At 39.4% G+C, this 19,048-nt stretch overlaps 8 non-coding genes and 1 pseudogene across 8 annotated transcripts; all 9 read right to left on the reverse strand.

Moving 5' to 3' along the window:
- Nucleotides 1-1,043: 1,043 nt before the first annotated feature.
- Nucleotides 1,044-1,235, reverse strand: LOC139724141 (U2 spliceosomal RNA). The gene has a single exon (XR_011710420.1). It is a non-coding gene; the product is annotated as a U2 spliceosomal RNA (small nuclear RNA).
- A 1,069-nt stretch (nucleotides 1,236-2,304) lies between these two features.
- Nucleotides 2,305-2,496, reverse strand: LOC139724163 (U2 spliceosomal RNA). The gene has a single exon (XR_011710440.1). It is a non-coding gene; the product is annotated as a U2 spliceosomal RNA (small nuclear RNA).
- A 1,069-nt stretch (nucleotides 2,497-3,565) lies between these two features.
- LOC139724160 (U2 spliceosomal RNA) lies at nucleotides 3,566-3,757 on the reverse strand. Its single transcript, XR_011710437.1, has one exon. It is a non-coding gene; the product is annotated as a U2 spliceosomal RNA (small nuclear RNA).
- A 1,069-nt stretch (nucleotides 3,758-4,826) lies between these two features.
- Nucleotides 4,827-5,018, reverse strand: LOC139724154 (U2 spliceosomal RNA). Its single transcript, XR_011710432.1, has one exon. It is a non-coding gene; the product is annotated as a U2 spliceosomal RNA (small nuclear RNA).
- Nucleotides 5,019-6,091: 1,073 nt separating this feature from the next.
- LOC139724172 (U2 spliceosomal RNA) lies at nucleotides 6,092-6,288 on the reverse strand. The gene has a single exon (XR_011710448.1). It is a non-coding gene; the product is annotated as a U2 spliceosomal RNA (small nuclear RNA).
- Nucleotides 6,289-11,579: 5,291 nt separating this feature from the next.
- Nucleotides 11,580-11,771, reverse strand: LOC139724155 (U2 spliceosomal RNA). The gene has a single exon (XR_011710433.1). It is a non-coding gene; the product is annotated as a U2 spliceosomal RNA (small nuclear RNA).
- A 1,073-nt stretch (nucleotides 11,772-12,844) lies between these two features.
- Nucleotides 12,845-13,041, reverse strand: LOC139724173 (U2 spliceosomal RNA). Its single transcript, XR_011710449.1, has one exon. It is a non-coding gene; the product is annotated as a U2 spliceosomal RNA (small nuclear RNA).
- A 612-nt stretch (nucleotides 13,042-13,653) lies between these two features.
- LOC139724133 (U2 spliceosomal RNA) lies at nucleotides 13,654-13,763 on the reverse strand (annotated as a pseudogene).
- Nucleotides 13,764-14,836: 1,073 nt separating this feature from the next.
- On the reverse strand, nucleotides 14,837-15,028 carry LOC139724157 (U2 spliceosomal RNA). Its single transcript, XR_011710435.1, has one exon. It is a non-coding gene; the product is annotated as a U2 spliceosomal RNA (small nuclear RNA).
- Nucleotides 15,029-19,048: the final 4,020 nt, after the last annotated feature.

Genomic DNA, 19,048 nt, shown 5'->3' on the forward strand with positions numbered 1-19,048 from the left:
TTGTTCTGGGATCGATCATCAAGGGATGGCTACCCATTACAGTAACCGCAACGTCATTTCTGCCTTTTATCTCGAAAAGCTTACCTTAGGACACGAAACGACCTGCACTACCCTTTGAGCAAATATAAAGTTCTATCCCATGGAATAACTTTCTGGATCATCTTTTGCTCTAAACACGCTATTTTAAGGCTATATATTTCTAAATTGTAGAAACTGAGTCTGTCTTTTTCTATATTATATCACTCTGACTAGGTACTGTGTCATGCGCACTGATTCACTCAGAACACAATCAATGAGCGACGGCTCTCCATGCAAATCACGAATCGCGGAAATATGAATAGTCATTATCACCCTTCAACCATTAGGAGAGCTAGAATTTCTGACGTCACCACGTGCCGTGTTAAACCTTGATACCAGACAGACAGGCAGAGAGACAAACGTCAAGCCATCGTTGCGGTTATTCTCTTGCAAATGCCGTGTGAGGCGCCCTTTCTTTTCTTTCCGTCTGCCATTTAGATTTTTCTAACCCTTTGTTTTCTTACTCTAATTTTATTTTCATTGGCGAGAAAAAAAAAACAAAATCAAACAATAATGCCGCCATTTTTAACATTATTGTTATTAGAACTTTTGTAAATGGAATCATCAAAATCATCAATATCATCATTAATTTATCCAAATTCAAAAGGGTAAAGTTTAGCATTTCTCTTTTTAGCTAGGCCGTGGTAACATCAGATTAGCCTTATTAGTGGTTTGAAAGAAAGTTTCACCATCTTTTCCATTGCAAAATAGGACCAGGGAATCGTAAGGAGGTATATACGTGGAATGAATAATGGTGATGACAGTATTTTTGATCTCTAAAGAAAGAAGACAAACTAAGAAAGACAGAGGTTTGGGGGAGAACATTGAGCTTTAAGCGAAAGCGTTTTAGAGTTGCAGTATAACAAATGAACATTTTCAAGGAGTTCTACGAAATTGTTGCAGTGAGAGATTGAAGAGAGGAAGATACAAAGTCAGATTCTTTCTTTGGATTATTATTACCCCCTTGAGGGTGGGCCGATCCCGGAGGTACTGCAATACCGGGCCAACCCGTGGCCAGGATGGAGCAAGCCCCTATTCCATGGCCTCGGTACAAAAATCAGATTAATATACAAGCGACTCGATGAGTCGCGTTTCAGATATTAAGCTGAAAAGAACAGATACTACACATGATCTTAGCCAAAAGGCCGAGAAGCGATAACCATTGCTAATATCAGATACGATAATCTTGTTCTGGGATCGATCATCAAGGGATGGCTACCCATTACAGTAACCGCAACGTCATTTCTGCCTTATATCTCGAAAAGCTTACCTTAGGACACGAAACGACCTGCACTACCCTTTGAGCAAATATAAAGTTCTATCCCATGGAATAACTTTCTGGATCATCTTTTGCTCTAAACACGCTATTTTAAGGCTATATATTTCTAAATTGTAGAAACTGAGTCTGTCTTTTTCTATATTATATCACTCTGACTAGGTACTGTGTCATGCGCACTGATTCACTCAGAACACAATCAATGAGCGACGGCTCTCCATGCAAATCGCGATTGGCGGAAATATGAATAGTCATTATCACCCTTCAACCATTAGGAGAGCTAGAATTTCTGACGTCACCACGTGCCGTGTTAAACCTTGATACCAGACAGACAGGCAGAGAGACAAACGTCAAGCCATCGTTGCGGTTATTCTCTTGCAAATGCCGTGTGAGGCGCCCTTTCTTTTCTTTCCTTCTGCCATTTAGATTTTTCTAACCCTTTGTTTTCTTACTCTAATTTTATTTTCATTGGCGAGAAAAAAACAAAATCAAACAATAATGCCACCATTTTTAACATTATTGTTATTAGAACTTTTGTAAATGGAATCATCAAAATCATCAATATCATCATTAATTTATCCAAATTCAAAAGGGTAAAGTTTAGCATTTCTCTTTTTAGCTAGGCCGTGGTAACATCAGATTAGCCTTATCATTGGTTTGAAAGAAAGTTTCACCATCTTTTCCATTGCGAAATAGGACCAGGGAATCGTAAGGAGGTATATACGTGGAATGAATAATGGTGATGACAGTATTTTTGATCTCTAAAGAAAGAAGACAAACTAAAAAAGACAGAGGTTTGGGGGAGAACATTGAGCTTTAAGCGAAAGCGTTTTAGAGTTGCAGTATAACAAATGAACATTTTCAAGGAGTTCTACGAAATTGTTGCAGTGAGAGATTGAAGAGAGGAAGATACAAAGTCAGATTCTTTCTTTGGATTATTATTACCCCCTTGGGGGTGGGCCGATCCCGGAGGTACTGCAATACCGGGCCAACCAGTGGCCAGGATGGAGCAAGCCCCTATTCCATGGCCTCGGTACAAAAATCAGATTAATATACAAGCGACTCGATGAGTCGCGTTTCAGATATTAAGCTGAAAAGAACAGATACTACACATGATCTTAGCCAAAAGGCCGAGAAGCGATAACCATTGTTTACATCAGATACGATAATCTTGTTCTGGGATCGATCATCAAGGGATGGCTACCCATTACAGTAACCGCAACGTCATTTCTGCCTTATATCTCGAAAAGCTTACCTTAGGACACGAAACGACCTGCACTACCCTTTGAGCAAATATAAAGTTCTATCCCATGGAATAACTTTCTGGATCATCTTTTGCTCTAAACACGCTATTTTAAGGCTATATATTTCTAAATTGTAGAAACTGAGTCTGTCTTTTTCTATATTATATCACTCTGACTAGGTACTGTGTCATGCGCACTGATTCACTCAGAACACAATCAATGAGCGACGGCTCTCCATGCAAATCGCGATTGGCGGAAATATGAATAGTCATTATCACCCTTCAACCATTAGGAGAGCTAGAATTTCTGACGTCACCACGTGCCGTGTTAAACCTTGATACCAGACAGACAGGCAGAGAGACAAACGTCAAGCCATCGTTGCGGTTATTCTCTTGCAAATGCCGTGTGAGGCGCCCTTTCTTTTCTTTCCTTCTGCCATTTAGATTTTTCTAACCCTTTGTTTTCTTACTCTAATTTTATTTTCATTGGCGAGAAAAAAACAAAATCAAACAATAATGCCACCATTTTTAACATTATTGTTATTAGAACTTTTGTAAATGGAATCATCAAAATCATCAATATCATCATTAATTTATCCAAATTCAAAAGGGTAAAGTTTAGCATTTCTCTTTTTAGCTAGGCCGTGGTAACATCAGATTAGCCTTATCATTGGTTTGAAAGAAAGTTTCACCATCTTTTCCATTGCAAAATAGGACCAGGGAATCGTAAGGAGGTATATACGTGGAATGAATAATGGTGATGACAGTATTTTTGATCTCTAAAGAAAGAAGACAAACTAAAAAAGACAGAGGTTTGGGGGAGAACATTGAGCTTTAAGCGAAAGCGTTTTAGAGTTGCAGTATAACAAATGAACATTTTCAAGGAGTTCTACGAAATTGTTGCAGTGAGAGATTGAAGAGAGGAAGATACAAAGTCAGATTCTTTCTTTGGATTATTATTACCCCCTTGAGGGTGGGCCGATCCCGGAGGTACTGCAATACCGGGCCAACCAGTGGCCAGGATGGAGCAAGCCCCTATTCCATGGCCTCGGTACAAAAATCAGATTAATATACAAGCGACTCGATGAGTCGCGTTTCAGATATTAAGCTGAAAAGAACAGATACTACACATGATCTTAGCCAAAAGGCCGAGAAGCGATAACCATTGCTTACATCAGATACGATAATCTTGTTCTGGGATCGATCATCAAGGGATGGCTACCCATTACAGTAACCGCAACGTCATTTCTGCCTTATATCTCGAAAAGCTTACCTTAGGACACGAAACGACCTGCACTACCCTTTGAGCAAATATAAAGTTCTATCCCATGGAATAACTTTCTGGATCATCTTTTGCTCTAAACACGCTATTTTAAGGCTATATATTTCTAAATTGTAGAAACTGAGTCTGTCTTTTTCTATATTATATCACTCTGACTAGGTACTGTGTCATGCGCACTGATTCACTCAGAACACAATCAATGAGCGACGGCTCTCCATGCAAATCGCGATTGGCGGAAATATGAATAGTCATTATCACCCTTCAACCATTAGGAGAGCTAGAATTTCTGACGTCACCACGTGCCGTGTTAAACCTTGATACCAGACAGACAGGCAGAGCGACAAACGTCAAGCCATCGTTGCGGTTATTCTCTTGCAAATGCCGTGTGAGGCGCCCTTTCTTTTCTTTCCGTCTGCCATTTAGATTTTTCTAACCCTTTGTTTTCTTACTCTAATTTTATTTTCATTGGCGAGAAAAAAACAAAATCAAACAATAATGCCACCATTTTTAACATTATTGTTATTAGAACTTTTGTAAATGGAATCATCAAAATCATCAATATCATCATTAATTTATCCAAATTCAAAAGGGTAAAGTTTAGCATTTCTCTTTTTAGCTAGGCCGTGGTAACATCAGATTAGCCTTATCATTGGTTTGAAAGAAAGTTTCACCATCTTTTCCATTGCAAAATAGGACCAGGGAATCGTAAGGAGGTATATACGTGGAATGAATAATGGTGATGACAGTATTTTTGATCTCTAAAGAAAGAAGACAAACTAAAAAAGACAGAGGTTTGGGGGAGAACATTGAGCTTTAAGCGAAAGCGTTATAGAGTTGCAGTATAACAAATGAACATTTTCAAGGAATTCTACGAAATTGTTGCAGTGAAAGATTGAAGAGAGGAAGATACAAAGTCAGATTCTTTCTTTGGATTATTATTACCCCCTTGGGGGTGGGCCGATCCCGGAGGTACTGCAATACCGGGCCAACCCGTGGCCAGGATGGAGCAAGCCCCTATTCCATGGCCTCGGTACAAAAATCAGATTAATATACAAGCGACTCGATGAGTCGCGTTTCAGATATTAAGCTGAAAAGAACAGATACTACACATGATCTTAGCCAAAAGGCCGAGAAGCGATAACCATTGCTTACATCAGATACGATAATCTTGTTCTGGGATCGATCATCAAGGGATGGTTACCCATTACAGTAACCGCAACGTCATTTCTGCCTTATATCTCGAAAAGCTTACCTTAGGACACGAAACGACCTGCACTACCCTTTGAGCAAATATAAAGTTCTATCCCATGGAATAACTTTCTGGATCATCTTTTGCTCTAAACACGCTATTTTAAGGCTATATATTTCTAAATTGTAGAAACTGAGTCTGTCTTTTTCTATATTATATCACTCTGACTAGGTACTGTGTCATGCGCACTGATTCACTCAGAACACAATCAATGAGCGACGGCTCTCCATGCAAATCACGAATCGCGGAAATATGAATAGTCATTATCACCCTTCAACCATTAGGAGAGCTAGAATTTCTGACGTCACCACGTGCCGTGTTAAACCTTGATACCAGACAGACAGGCAGAGAGACAAACGTCAAGCCATCGTTGCGGTTATTCTCTGGCAAATGCCGTGTGAGGCGCCCTTTCTTTTCTTTCCGTCTGCCATTTGAATTTTTCTAACCCTTTGTTTTCTTACTCTAATCTTATTTTCATTGGCGAGAAAAACAAAAACAAAATCAAACAATAATGCCACCATTTTTAATATTATTGTTATTAGAACTTTTGTAAATGGAATCATCAAAATCATCAATATCATCATTAATTTATCCAAATTCAAAAGGGTAAAGTTTAGCATTTCTCTTTTTAGCTAGGCCGTGGTAACATCAGATTAGCCTTATTAGTGGTTTGAAAGAAAGTTTCACCATCTTTTCCATTGCAAAATAGGACCAGGGAATCGTAAGGAGGTATATACGTGGAATGAATAATGGTGATGACAGTATTTTTGATCTCTAAAGAAAGAAGACAAACTAAAAAAGACAGAGGTTTGGGGGAGAACATTGAGCTTTAAGCGAAAGCGTTTTAGAGTTGCAGTATAACAAATGAACATTTTCAAGGAGTTCTACGAAATTGTTGCAGTGAGAGATTGAAGAGAGGAAGATACAAGGTCAGATTCTTTCTTTGGATTATTATTACCCCCTTGAGGGTGGGCCGATCCCGGAGGTACTGCAATACCGGGCCAACCCGTGGCCAGGATGGAGCAAGCCCCTATTCCATGGCCTCGGTACAAAAATCAGATTAATATACAAGCGACTCGATGAGTCGCGTTTCAGATATTAAGCTGAAAAGAACAGATACTTTTCTTTCAATTTTATTCAATAAAACTTTCACAATATATAATATTTACATTTGTATAAACATGAATACATATAAATGATATATAAAGCACAACAAGAATACTGATTCTGAAATGAAAACTAAACAAACTCGAAAAAGAACCTTCAGTTAACACCACTTTAAGGACATAATTGAATATGATAACTCATTTAATTGCTTGATTCCGCCCTTTAAATCTACCCGTCAAAGAAATTTGCGTAAAGTGGGAAGTGCACCAACGGTGTATATTCCAACGATATAATCGCATCCTTTAAAACAATCAGCCTTCTGTCCGAATCGGAAACCGCGTTATTTCTAGAGGTAACCAGACTGTCCATGCCGGGATTGGTTGGCATGGCAACCCCTCAAGGGGCCCATTTCCCCCTCATTAAAAGATCTCAGGAATGTGGCTACTAAAGCACGTGGGTATGTACTACACTAAATGATCGCTTGCCTGGTGGCAATGTCTGACCGATGTGAATATGAAGCACATTGTTCTATTCTGAAAATATACGTGATCTTTTAACACATAAACCATGAGTTTATACAAATAATATTTACATATTTAAATGATTATATCAGCATATATGAGTCTATATAGCAGTCTATGATTACGAATACAATAAGATATATAACTAAATACTAAAACGATTAAACTGTCTATTATTTACATTTTATACAGGGGTATGAAACACTAAAGTGTATCAAAATAGCACCATAATAAAAAGGAAACTGAACTTTCACAAATTTATCCTCACTTCATTTCCAGAAATGTAACAGAATGGTGATCCTTGCACCCAAGCTTTACGGAATTTCTCTATCGACCACCTCTTGAAATCAACCAATATACGAGAGCGAATTTCTTCTTTAACTTTCAGAATTACCGTCTCTTCTGAGATGAGATCCTTATCAAAAATGTATGAACACCTTCGATTCCAAATAGCCTTTCGAGTAACAGTATACATAACCCACAAACGTGACCAAATAACTTGACTAGTATGTGGAACTTGAGTTCCATACAAGAATGAATTTCTACTAAAACTAACATTCAAACCTAGAAAACGCTTTGTGACCTCATCCACCCAACAAAGAATCTTATGTATGGATGTACATTCCCAAAAGACATGTGCTATATTTTCAAGCTTGGAACAGTAAGGACATTTCCCATCACTGATGCTCCATTGTGAGAGCTTCTCACGTGTGTACAGGGCACCGTGGATGGACCGCCAATTGAATGACTTCAATGCATTACATAACAACGAATCGTGAGTGGTCTTCCATATGGATGGCCAGTCCCACATGGGGTTGCTACCCACAACACGTGGCACATGATTGCTCGATACTAACAGACAAGTCACATCATTGATACTTTTACAAGTCACAAATTGAGCATTGCGTGCATACAACCTTTGAATAATTGACCACGCCTTGCTGTAATTAACAGACATACTATCAGAATGAGGGACCAGATTGGACCACAGATACGAGTACATGTGCCTCAACTTGCTAGCCAAGAAATATTTCAGAAACATACAGTTAAAAGACGTAGTGTCTTGTCCCGACAACTGTGGGAACAAGTTACGAATATGCAGAGCTTCCATTTTATGAACTAAATCATCGAGACTGAGACCTCCTTTTACCGAACTAAGAGTAAGCGTGTCTCGAGACACTAACTCAGTTTTCTTTTGCCATATAAACCTGAACACAGCTTTAAGAACTTCTTTATAAAATCCATCGTCAGGGAGATACACCCTGGCTGGATAATAAAACAATGGATAAATACACGTATTGACGACTAAAACCTTGCCCAACATAGTTAGGCCTCTGTTTTCCCATGTCTTCAATTTTCTAATTGCTTTATCCCGTAACGTTTGCCAAAACGAACGGACACAATAGTCTGTACCAAAACATACACCATTAATTTCAATTTTGTCCTCCACCCAATTAATATCACCTCTCAATTTTCGTCCAACGAAATCGCCTAACTTTAGGCCCTGAGTTTTCTTCAGGTTTAAAGTGGCTCCTGATGCCTTCTCAAATAACGCAAAACATTTAAAGAAATGAACAATATCACTCTGAGATGTAGCAACACAAGTTGCATCGTCAGCGTACTGCAGAAGTTTAACTGACTTTCCACCTCCGCCTGGGATATGGAAACCTCTAATGTCTTTGTGTGACATTATATACCGAGCCAACGGCTCTATAAACAATACATATAATATAGGCGACAAGGGGCAGCCTTGGCGGACCCCTCTGCCTACAGAAATCTCGTCGCTTAAGTCACCATTAACCATGATTCGACTTTTAATATTCGTATACATTATTCTCACCCATGTAATAAAACGAGGACCAAAATTTAACTTTTGTAAAACTTTAAACATAAATTCCCAGTTGACCTTATCGAAGGCCTTGTGCTGATCGATGGAGATTAAAGCGCAGGCATTTCCCCTCAATTTGGAGCAATCGACTATATCTCTTAATAAACACAAATTTTGATGTATTGATCGCCCAGGCACTGAACAGGCCTGGCAATCATTTACAATATTAGGTAGAACAGTAGACAAGCGTAACTGCAATATCTTTGAAATAATTTTATAATCAACCGTTAACAAACTGATTGGTCGCCGATTGGCAGGATCCAGAATATCACCTTTCTTAGGCAACAAAGTTATGATCGCTGTACGTTGTGTGTGCGAAAACAACTCCTTACAAAATACCTCATTATAAACCATTAACAAATCATTACCAATCACATCAAAGAACTTCAAATAAAATTCGACGGGTAGTCCGTCAATGCCAGGAGACTTATTTTTTGACATCATTGACAGGACATTCTTAATTTCTTTCAACTCAATAGGTTTATCTATCTCATTAGATTCTTCTGCATCAATTCCAACCGGAAGAGAATTAATAAGGACGTCTTGAGCTGCGTGATCTATTTCCGCATTAGGTGCGTATAGATCACTGAAAAAATCACAAAAAACTGGAGTGATATCATCACCAGAAACTACATCACCCTGCGAATTTCGTATTTCTTTAATACATTTACTTTCTGCGTTCATACGTTCTACTTTACAGAAATATCCCCCAGGGCGTTCGCCATCTTCTATAAATTTCTCCCGGGATCTAATATAGGCTCCCCTACTCTCTTCCTTTAATAAATCAAGAATTTCCTCTTTATCTCCAGAGATACATGTTTTTTGTAACATCTCAAGTTGACGACGCTTATCTCGCGCACGCCGTACCCCATGAATGACACATAATTCCTTTATACGAACTTTAATATTTTCCCACCAATCAATTATAGAATCAAAGCCTGGTTGTAATGTTTGCCACAAACGATAATGAAAAGATAAATCTTCAACAAATACTTCATCTTCGCACATGGAGACGTTAAATTTCCAATGTGATTTCTTAATAATACGATCGGATAATTGAATGACCGTATTTACTACACTATGGTCAGAAAATGGACAATTAATTTTTGTAACTTTACATATGTCAAACTTATTATGGACATATATCCTATCAAGCCGAGAACTTTGTTTTTTCCCAGTATGTACCCACGTATGTCCACTGTCACAGGGATTCAGTTTCATCCAGACATCTATCAAAGAATGAAATTTTATAAAGGAATTTAATTCCTTCTTTAAGGCCGAGAAGCGATAACCATTGCTGACATCAGATACGATAATCTTGTTCTGGGATCGATCATCAAGGGATGGTTACCCATTACAGTAACCGCAACGTCATTTCTGCCTTATATCTCGAAAAGCTTACCTTAGGACACGAAACGACCTGCACTACCCTTTGAGCAAATATAAAGTTCTATCCCATGGAATAACTTTCTGGATCATCTTTTGCTCTAAACACGCTATTTTAAGGCTATATATTTCTAAATTGTAGAAACTGAGTCTGTCTTTTTCTATATTATATCACTCTGACTAGGTACTGTGTCATGCGCACTGATTCACTCAGAACACAATCAATGAGCGACGGCTCTCCATGCAAATCGCGATTGGCGGAAATATGAATAGTCATTATCACCCTTCAACCATTAGGAGAGCTAGAATTTCTGACGTCACCACGTGCCGTGTTAAACCTTGATACCAGACAGACAGGCAGAGAGACAAACGTCAAGCCATCGTTGCGGTTATTCTCTTGCAAATGCCGTGTGAGGCGCCCTTTCTTTTCTTTCCGTCTGCCATTTAGATTTTTCTAACCCTTTGTTTTCTTACTCTAATTTTATTTTCATTGGCGAGAAAAAAACAAAATCAAACAATAATGCCACCATTTTTAACATTATTGTTATTAGAACTTTTGTAAATGGAATCATCAAAATCATCAATATCATCATTAATTTATCCAAATTCAAAAGGGTAAAGTTTAGCATTTCTCTTTTTAGCTAGGCCGTGGTAACATCAGATTAGCCTTATCATTGGTTTGAAAGAAAGTTTCACCATCTTTTCCATTGCAAAATAGGACCAGGGAATCGTAAGGAGGTATATACGTGGAATGAATAATGGTGATGACAGTATTTTTGATCTCTAAAGAAAGAAGACAAACTAAAAAAGACAGAGGTTTGGGGGAGAACATTGAGCTTTAAGCGAAAGCGTTTTAAGGGCTTTTTACACTTGTAAATTTTTGCTTAGCCCCGGACTATCGGTGGGGCTAAGGGGGGGGGGGGGGGGCTTAGCCCCACCGTTGGTACGGGACTATCCTTAGCCCACTTTCTGTTTACACTCGTTTTTGCCAAAGTGGGCTAGCCCCACCGATAGTACGGTACTATCTGGCCCTGCAAAATAGCAGGGGTTAGCACCGCAATTGCGGTGCTAGCACCGCAATTGCGGTGCCAAGCAAGTGAGTGTAAACAGAACGAAAAAATAATCCTGGGCTAAGCGACGGAGACGAAGTCCGACCCTCACTGACCAATCAGAAACGAGGCAATCAAGTGCTGCCGGTGCGTGCGTGTACGTGTACAGTACACAGCGTAATTATGAATATTCATGTGGTTTGGAAAGTCCGGGGCTAAGAAATACGAGTGTAAAAAGGTCAGTTTTCTCCTTAGCCCCGGACAAGAGATAGTACGGGACTAATTGGCCAGTGTAAAAAGCTGAAAAAATTGGTACGGGACTAACGATAGTCCTGGGTCAGAGAAAGTCCGGGGTTAAGAAACACAAGTGTAAAAAGCCCTTTAGAGTTGCAGTATAACAAATGAACATTTTCAAGGAATTCTACGAAATTGTTGCAGTGAAAGATTGAAGAGAGGAAGATACAAAGTCAGATTCTTTCTTTGGATTATTATTACCCCCTTGGGGGTGGGCCGATCCCGGAGGTACTGCAATACCGGGCCAACCCGTGGCCAGGATGGAGCAAGCCCCTATTCCATGGCCTCGGTACAAAAATCAGATTAATATACAAGCGACTCGATGAGTCGCGTTTCAGATATTAAGCTGAAAAGAACAGATACTACACATGATCTTAGCCAAAAGGCCGAGAAGCGATAACCATTGCTAATATCAGATACGATAATCTTGTTCTGGGATCGATCATCAAGGGATGGTTACCCATTACAGTAACCGCAACGTCATTTCTGCCTTATATCTCGAAAAGCTTACCTTAGGACACGAAACGACCTGCACTACCCTTTGAGCAAATATAAAGTTCTATCCCATGGAATAACTTTCTGGATCATCTTTTGCTCTAAACACGCTATTTGAAGGCTATATATTTCTAAATTGTAGAAACTGAGTCTGTCTTTTTCTATATTATATCACTCTGACTAGGTACTGTGTCATGCGCACTGATTCACTCAGAACACAATCAATGAGCGACGGCTCTCCATGCAATTCGCGATTGGCGGAAATATGAATAGTCATTATCACCCTTCAACCATTAGGAGAGCTAGAATTTCTGACGTCACCACGTGCCGTGTTAAACCTTGATACCAGACAGACAGGCAGAGAGACAAACGTCAAGCCATCGTTGCGGTTATTCTCTTGCAAATGCCGTGTGAGGCGCCCTTTCTTTTCTTTCCGTCTGCCATTTAAATTTTTCTAACCCTTTGTTTTCTTACTCTAATCTTATTTTCATTGGCGAGAAAAACAAAAACAAAATCAAACAATAATGCCACCATTTTTAATATTATTGTTATTAGAACTTTTGTAAATGGAATCATCAAAATCATCAATATCATCATTAATTTATCCAAATTCAAAAGGGTAAAGTTTAGCATTTCTCTTTTTAGCTAGGCCGTGGTAACATCAGATTAGCCTTATTAGTGGTTTGAAAGAAAGTTTCACCATCTTTTCCATTGCAAAATAGGACCAGGGAATCGTAAGGAGGTATATACGTGGAATGAATAATGGTGATGACAGTATTTTTGATCTCTAAAGAAAGAAGACAAACTAAAAAAGGCAGAGGGTTGGGGGAGAACATTGAGCTTTAAGTGGAAGCGTTTTAGAGTTGCAGTATAACAAATGAACATTTTCAAGGAGTTCTACGAAATTGTTGCAGTGAGAGATTGGAGAGAGGAAGATACAAAGTCAGATTCTTTCTTTGGATTATTATTACCCCCTTGAGGGTGGGCCGATCCCGGAGGTACTGCAATACCGGGCCAACCCGTGGCCAGGATGGAGCAAGCCCCTATTCCATGGCCTCGGTACAAAAATCAGATTAATATACAAGCGACTCGATGAGTCGCGTTTCAGATATTAAGCTGAAAAGAACAGATACTTTTCTTTCAATTTTATTCAATAAAACTTTCACAATATATAATATTTACATTTGTATAAACATGAATACATATAAATGATATATAAAGCACAACAAGAATACTGATTCTGAAATGAAAACTAAACAAACTCGAAAAAGAACCTTCAGTTAACACCACTTTAAGGACATAATTGAATATGATAACTCATTTAATTGCTTGATTCCGCCCTTTAAATCTACCCGTCAAAGAAATTTGCGTAAAGTGGGAAGTGCACCAACGGTGTATATTCCAACGATATAATCGCATCCTTTAAAACAATCAGCCTTCTGTCCGAATCGGAAACCGCGTTATTTCTAGAGGTAACCAGACTGTCCATGCCGGGATTGGTTGGCATGGCAACCCCTCAAGGGGCCCATTTCCCCCTCATTAAAAGATCTCAGGAATGTGGCTACTAAAGCACGTGGGTATAATGATCGCTTGCCTGGTGGCAATGTCTGACCGATGTGAATATGAAGCACATTGTTCTATTCTGAAAATATACGTGATCTTTTAACACATAAACCATGAGTTTATACAAATAATATTTACATATTTAAATGATTATATCAGCATATACGAGTCTATATAGCAGTCTATGATTACGAATACAATAAGATATATAACTAAATACTAAAACGATTAAACTGTCTATTATTTACATTTTATACAGGGGTATGAAACACTAAAGTGTATCAAAATAACAGATACTACACATGATCTTAGCCAAAAGGCCGAGAAGCGATAACCATTGCTTACATCAGATACGATAATCTTGTTCTGGGATCGATCATCAAGGGATGGTTACCCATTACAGTAACCGCAACGTCATTTCTGCCTTATATCTCGAAAAGCTTACCTTAGGACACGAAACGACCTGCACTACCCTTTGAGCAAATATAAAGTTCTATCCCATGGAATAACTTTCTGGATCATCTTTTGCTCTAAACACGCTATTTTAAGGCTATATATTTCTAAATTGTAGAAACTGAGTCTGTCTTTTTCTATATTATATCACTCTGACTAGGTACTGTGTCATGCGCACTGATTCACTCAGAACACAATCAATGAGCGACGGCTCTCCATGCAAATCGCGATTGCCGGAAATATGAATAGTCATTATCACCCTTCAACCATTAGGAGAGCTAGAATTTCTGACGTCACCACGTGCCGTGTTAAACCTTGATACCAGACAGACAGGCAGAGAGACAAACGTCAAGCCATCGTTGCGGTTATTCTCTTGCAAATGCCGTGTGAGGCGCCCTTTCTTTTCTTTCCGTCTGCCATTTGAATTTTTCTAACCCTTTGTTTTCTTACTCTAATTTTATTTTCATTGGCGAGAAAAAAAAAACAAAATCAAACAATAATGCCACCATTTTTAACATTATTGTTATTAGAACTTTTGTAAATGGAATCATCAAAATCATCAATATCATCATTAATTTATCCAAATTCAAAAGGGTAAAGTTTAGCATTTCTCTTTTTAGCTAGGCCGTGGGTAACATCAGATTAGCCTTATTAGTGGTTTGAAAGAAAGTTTCACCATCTTTTCCATTGCAAAATAGGACCAGGGAATCGTAAGGAGGTATATACGTGGAATGAATAATGGTGATGACAGTATTTTTGATCTCTAAAGAAAGAAGACAAACTAAAAAAGACAGAGGTTTGGGGGAGAATATTGAGCTTTAAGCGAAAGCGTTTTAGAGTTGCAGTATAACAAATGAACATTTTCAAGGAGTTCTACGAAATTGTTGCAGTGAGAGATTGAAGAGAGGAAGATACAAAGTCAGATTCTTTCTTTGGATTATTATTACCCCCTTGGGGGTGGGCCGATCCCGGAGGTACTGCAATACCGGGCCAACCCGTGGCCAGGATGGAGCAAGCCCCTATTCCATGGCCTCGGTACAAAAATCAGATTAATATACAAGCGACTCGATGAGTCGCATTTCAGATATTAAGCTGAAAAGAACAGATACTACACATGATCTTAGCCAAAAGGCCGAGAAGCGATAACCATTGCTTATATCAGATACGATAATCTTGTTCTGGGATCGATCATCAAGGGATGGTTACCCATTACAGTAACCGCAACGTCATTTCTGCCTTATATCTCGAAAAGCTTACCTTAGGACACGAAACGACCTGCACTGCCCTTTGAGCAAATATAAAGTTCTATCCCATGGAATAACTTTCTGGATCATCTTTTGCTCTAAACACGCTATTTTAAGGCTATATATTTCTAAATTGTAGAAACTGAGTCTGTCTTTTTCTATATTATATCACTCTGACTAGGTACTGTGTCATGCGCACTGATTCACTCAGAACACAATCAATGAGCGACGGCTCTCCATGCAAATCGCGATTGCCGGAAATATGAATAGTCATTATCACCCTTCAACCATTAGGAGAGCTAGAATTTCTGACGTCACCACGTGCCGTGTTAAACCTTGATACCAGACAGACAGGCAGAGAGACAAACGTCAAGCCATCGTTGCGGTTATTCTCTTGCAAATGCCGTGTGAGGCGCCCTTTCTTTTCTTTCCGTCTGCCATTTGAATTTTTCTAACCCTTTGTTTTCTTACTCTAATTTTATTTTCATTGGCGAGAAAAAAAAAACAAAATCAAACAATAATGCCACCATTTTTAACATTATTGTTATTAGAACTTTTGTAAATGGAATCATCAAAATCATCAATATCATCATTAATTTATCCAAATTCAAAAGGGTAAAATTTAGCATTTCTCTTTTGGGCTAGGCCGTGGTAAAATCAGACTGGCCTTATTAGTGGTTTGAAAGAAAGTTTCACCATCTTTTCCATTGCAAAAATAGGACCAGTGAATCCTAAGGAGGTCCATGTAATGAATAATGATGATGGCAATTAGAAAAAAGAGACAAGACTGGTAACAAAGAAATCAATATGAACAGGTTAGGATATGTTAGAGCGCCATCTACGGACACATCGTGTTCTTGGGACATACATAATTGCTGGGTGCAACAAAGAAGTACGTCCGTACTATTTTTTTGAAACACGAGTTACATTACGTTGCGGTTTGGTCTATTGCACAGCACAATGAACTGCCTTTCGTCATCGGCTGCTTTCACAGTTTTGTTTGTTTGTTTTTACTATAAAAAACCCTATATCAATGTAAACTTAAAAGTAGGTGTAATGTCACTGAAAAGAAAGAGTAAGATTTTTACAAGCACGTGGTGAAATGATCAAAATTGGATGAGAAAGTAAGGACGTTATGAAATTTTAAAGATTCGATAATTTTCACCAGACTTTGTTGAAATTTGAACTGTTGTGCTTTCATAATATTGTACTATTTCTTTGAACTTCCCTTCACTGGCAAAACACGCGTGGAAGCCTAAACCCTGAGCTATGAACCCACATATATGTCTGTGTGTTTGTTTGGTTTTGTTTTTGTTTTTTCTGCTATCTATCTCTTCCCTTGACATCACTCTGGTACGCTGGTTACCGTTTGTTTTCACACCATTAGCATGACATTATCAATAACTATTAAAAGTAAATATGTTAAGCAATCATTAGCGAAGAAGTTTCTTAAAGCGGCAAATATCAAATTACACTTCACTGCACTTTCATGTTGGCTTTGAATAAAATCAAACAAACAGAATATCGGAAGTGACCTCAAACATTTTTTCCCCGCAGAATATGTCAGTGGTGGATCTACGGGGGGGGGGGGGGGGGGAGGCGTGGAGGGAGGCAGGGGATCTAACCCCCTGCCCCCTTGGGCTGTCAAGTGAAAATGTGATGTGCATAGGGGGGGGGGCGGTATTATGCAATGCTTTCCATGGTCTCCATTGTGTTAGATACCAGGAAAACATCACTTACGGGGTTTCAAAATAGGAAAAAAAAAGCCACAAACACAAAAACAAGCAAACATACAAATCTCCCGGGGGGGGGGGGGGGGGTCACCCTCTTCTCGGACTCTCTCCCCACAACTATATTTTAGCAGTCCCCTCCATTTCCAATAGCCTACCTGTTTATCTATTGTTTGACACATGTTAAGTGGGCCCATAATTCCATTATGATTTAGTTTTAATTTCACTACCTTTATAATAGCAACTCACCTATAGACAGATAGTTGAAATATTTTGTATTTCGTAGAATCATGTTATGTTTATGATTGTATATGATTTTGTTGGTACAAGAACACAGCACTGACGACATTTAAGTTAAAAAGTGTCGTAGGTGCCACTTATTCTAAAACCAAGATTTTTGTATTCATTTCTATTGGTGATGACATCGCATCACCCGAGCTGATTTGCATATGCAATAAGTATTTAATCAATTTTTGTGTAAATAAGTGCAACTTTAAAATTCCACATAACTTTCTTGCTTCCAATGTTACTGAGACCTCTGTATATCATTCTGTAGGTATTGAATAATTCCATATACCAAAGTCAATTCGAACACGGAGCGGAATTTCACTGTTGAGCAGTGTGTAAAAACACGTATATTGGAGACCTTATCAGGTTGAAATCGAGAATACCGACCTTAGTTTTTTGACAATCATGATATTATGTTTAACATAACCAGGATTTTATCGGGATTGACTTACCATAAAAAGATACCGTGATAAGTTTTGTGTCCCGTAACCCCTCCCCCCCCCCCCCCTCCGTCCCACCACCTTCACCAAAGAAAAAAAGAAAGGGGGGGGGGGGGGGGGGACTACTACGTCGATAATCAAATGTCAACGAAAACTATGGCATATTCTACAGTGTGTTATGGTGCGGAGGGTAAATCTCTCGCTATATTATCTTTTTTTTTTCACGTAGTAGAAACTCACCACACCTCTACCGTACCAAGTGTCTACCTCGAGAATGCAATTACAGGTCAAAGATGATCGTTGTCTTAGAGACCCGCCTACGAAACTTTCACCCGCTAGTTGAAGTTCAGGTAGGGGATTTATAAAATTGGATCCTCGCCAGTGGCAGGTGGTTGGTATACGACGGAGCGTCCGTTTTCAACTTCACTGTAATATTAGGGAAATATGCCTCAACTTCATAAGGGGTCAGGTGTATGTGACCCCCAAGAAAACAGGTTAGCGCTTAGTGAGGTCCAGGACAAAATTTCCCGCGGGTGCGACGCTTGCTCGTATTTTCATTCAATCCACGTAGTGGAGTGTGTCACCAATACAAGAGATGTCGGCCCATTGTTTGTGGATCGATAATAATAGAACGAACTAAAAGCGTACAGTGTGACAGCCTGCAAACAGGCGGTATCGTGTAAGAGCGTACACACAATGCCGCTAATGCTGGAAGCGTGCGTCCACACGTACCTCGTACCTCGGCGCGGAGCAGCTACTCACGACAGTAAAGGGGTCGATGCGGAATGCGTGTACACGAGAGCACTGGGAGAGGAGATCGAGTCAAGTACCGAGTTACGGACGCGCGCTCACGGAGGGGGAATGGTGATGCAAAGCTTTTAGCAGACGATGACTTCTGTGACTGAAATAGCGATACTCGTCGTCGATTACTGACCGCGGAACATCGTCTGTTGCTCGAATGGTCATTTCCGTGTGACAGCTTTCTTGCTGGAGACTGCACGCACTCTACGGAGGTCCCGTGTCACGAGAACTTGCCCGGCTTCATCCCGGTCGTGGATGTGAAACGGATTACGCTCGCTTCGGCGAGCGAGCGCTGCTGCAACGATGGAATGTATAGTAGTCGGCATTCAACAAGCATTGATCTGTGTCAAAGCAGACTGTCGATAATCTGGTATACTATTATCATGTTCGTTTAAGTGTTTCCCCCATTTGTAGGATTGGCTTCCCTATCAGACTTCAAAACATACGCTTCCTTGGATTTATCGCATCGGTTGATTCGTCGCTGTTGGGGCGGAATTACACTCCACCGCGGGAAGTTGGAACACTGTGGCTACATCACCGAAGCGCAATGTAAAGGAACACCCTATCTTCTCTGGGGAAAGTGTACTTGATATCTTTTGCATCATAAATGATACCGCAAACATATGTTTTTCTTCCAGATTTATAATTTCAAGAGCACTGT

This window comes from Diadema antillarum, unplaced genomic scaffold (assembly GCF_040938485.1).
Source record: "Diadema antillarum isolate AM-2024a unplaced genomic scaffold, OU_Dant_1.0 scf00000207, whole genome shotgun sequence".
Taxonomy (NCBI): domain Eukaryota; kingdom Metazoa; phylum Echinodermata; class Echinoidea; order Diadematoida; family Diadematidae; genus Diadema; species Diadema antillarum.